Below are 3102 nucleotides of genomic sequence, written 5' to 3' on the forward strand. Positions count from 1 at the left end.
TCAATCGCTGCAAAGAACTTAGTATGGTTGCCATAGTTAGTACGTACTGGTCTTAAAGATCGTTATTATTAGCTGCTAACTTGGTTGGGATGAAATTAGATTGACTGATTTGAATGCATCAAAGGTAATTGTGCCATTAGGTGTTTTGTAAATCAGTATTCCGTGTTTGTATTCGAACAAACAGCGTAAAAGTGGTATTTCAAGTTCTTGGAATAATGAAGTGCGGTTATCATGGGTGGGTTCCATGTTAGAATGCATATAGCTTGGCTCTGCAGGTGTTGTAGTGGTAAAATGTGAGTACGGTTAGTATTAACCCATGATTGTATACAGTACGACATATAAATGTGAATGAAAGCTGTGCATGGTAAGTAACGTGTGTGTGCTAATATATGGACATGCCTATATTAGAGCTCTAATCCCTTGAGGAATCTTCGCTTTTAGATGGGAGGGAGTTGGCGATTGGAAAATTTTAGCTTTGTGTCAAGCGTAACTCCATGATATGTGCAATGTGACAGCCTGCACTTAATCAGAGGAAATATGCTTATTCTTTATTTCTTCTTCGCGTTTCATTCCGGCATGCTAATAGGTTATGCTCATTGATGATGGTAATAATAGTGCAGGAAAAACCTGAATTGGGAGGTTCTCAGCACAACATTGAACTCTACCTTTTTTGTATTTACCAATGTACGCTGCTACATCCAGACGCTAACAACATAGAATTTCAAAACTACGAAAGCTAACGAAATTCTATTGTCACGAACACCATACCATGTGTTGTCATCAAAATACGCCCCCGGGAAACATCTTTCGAAAGCCCGTCACAAAAGCAAATTGCTATTCGCAAAACATAAAAACATTATTTGAGACGCAATTGTAATTCCGTTCGGTTCCAAATCCAAGCATTCGCACACATTAGAGTGTATTCCATAACGAGCTGAGTTAGGCACCAGCTACCTTTGTACAGCGTCCGAGACAAAATGCTTTCGCAGCTAATAGTGCGCTGCGCAATGCGGAAGGCGAGCTCCATGTTTTTTTTTTCACATTTTCTTACAAGATTTAGGGAACTCTGACGCTAATTTATAAGGAAGCTGCAAGTATAGAGATACAGCGTGCATTAAATTATTAAATGTACATGGATTTGCCTTAACGTTGTGCACGTTAAAGAACCCCAGGTGGTCCAAATTTCCGGAGTCCCCCACTACGGCGTGCCTCATAATGAGAACTGGTTTTGGCACGTAAAACCCCATAATTTAATTTTTTGCCTTAACGTCGTCCTTCTGGCTTCGAACGGCTTTGTGACTTCGCCAAGTGATGCTTTTAAACAAGAGATTGTGCTATATATGCATCAGTCCGGAATGATTACGCATATGCGCAGAACACAAGTCCCTTACTGTATTCAGAAATGTGCGACTGCCTGGAAATTTTGTAACAGAAAGCGTGAATAATGACTTCAAAGGATCGCTTGGATCGACAACTACAAAGATTAGGCAAATCAATTTACTAACCAATAATTTTCATTGTCGGTACACGATCGAAGTCCGGGAGTTCTCTCAACACCTGGCGCTCTTTGGCCATACTGGGCCCTTGCGCCACAAAACACTACATTCATCATCTCTCAACACCCTTTTGTAGTTCCTTTTAGCCAAGCATGTTCACGTGAACACGGCTGCACGTACTCATGACTAGTCATATTGTCAATGGTACAGTGATAGTTGATGCACCACGCATGAAGGCGGCACTTGAAGACATACCTTGTTCAGGGCGGCCTCTGCTCGAGCCATGGTCGAAAGCTCGTTCCCCGAGAACCCCACGCGCTTTCTGGCACAACGCCCACCGACCTTGCGCCACCATGCGTACTCGGCGGCCATACCCATGGTACACTGCACGAGGCAGAATTAGCCAGAGTAGATACATGAAGCTCTATTGCTATGACATAATTAACGAAGAAAATGAACTGTATAAGGACAATGACGGCCAAACTGCGCTGCCAACGTTTCGACAAGTTTACAGTCATTATCAGCGAAAGCCCAGTTAACAAAGTGCTCTTGGAACACGAAGTGGCTTTGAGATTCTGCTGAGTTGTTTAATGTCGTGGATTGCGTTCCGCACCGCGTCGAGCACGCTTCGATGGCGCGGAATGCAAAACACCGGTGTACCGAGTTTTGGATCAACGTAGGAGGACCAGAGCTGGTCCAAACCAATCCCAAGTCCTTCATTACGGCATCTTTTGTAGCTCCTGACTTGGTTGGGGCGTGAAATTCAATTGATCAATTATTCACTCTATGAATATGCCAATGAAACTTTGCCACTGTACAACGTACTCCGTTCTAATCTTTTCTCCCGTAAACCCGCTCAACATAAACCACCCTTTTCCAAAGATTTATTTTTACAGCTTCATCTATGACGCTGTCAATCACTGTCGGAGGGCACTATTCCCGACCCATGGCCTGAAAGACACAACTGCAAGGCCGACAATTAATACAAGCGCTGTTGGAGTTCCTGCACTATTGCTGTCATTACGCTGTCATTATGACAGCATAATGAATGCTGCCATTATGACGCCATCATAATGACAGCATTCGCTACTTCCCTACTCATCATCATCATTCATCCCTATATTTTCACACCCGTTCCTCCTCCCCCACTACCGAGCAGCATACTAATGCGCACAATCTCTCTGCCTTTCCCGTAAATGAAATCTCTCTCTTTCATTCTCAGTGCAGGATGTGGAAGCAACATGATCAAGGGTCTTAACTAGATACGCACAGAGTTCACTGCCACTGAAACTTGTCAACTGCGTGTCGACATCATGTGAGACTTCTTAAAACGCATTTTCGACGTATACAATAGCGTCGCCCTGCGTCGGAGCGTCTCTTTCAAGTCACCCTATAGGAACCCGCTGTCGCAGTGATCGAAATACGTAGCAAATGGTTTACACTTCATCTGGTCACCACACGGACCGCAGTTTGGCCGCAATTACGGCGCGGTCATTGTGCTACCTACAGTGCGCGTTTCGACGCCGAACGGCGCCATGCACGCTGAAGATACGCCGTCAATGCGTTCGTTGTTGGTGCTACTTTACACAGTGTTCGCCACATGCTC

This window comes from Dermacentor silvarum, chromosome 8 (genome assembly GCF_013339745.2).
Source record: "Dermacentor silvarum isolate Dsil-2018 chromosome 8, BIME_Dsil_1.4, whole genome shotgun sequence".
Lineage (NCBI taxonomy): Eukaryota > Metazoa > Arthropoda > Arachnida > Ixodida > Ixodidae > Dermacentor > Dermacentor silvarum.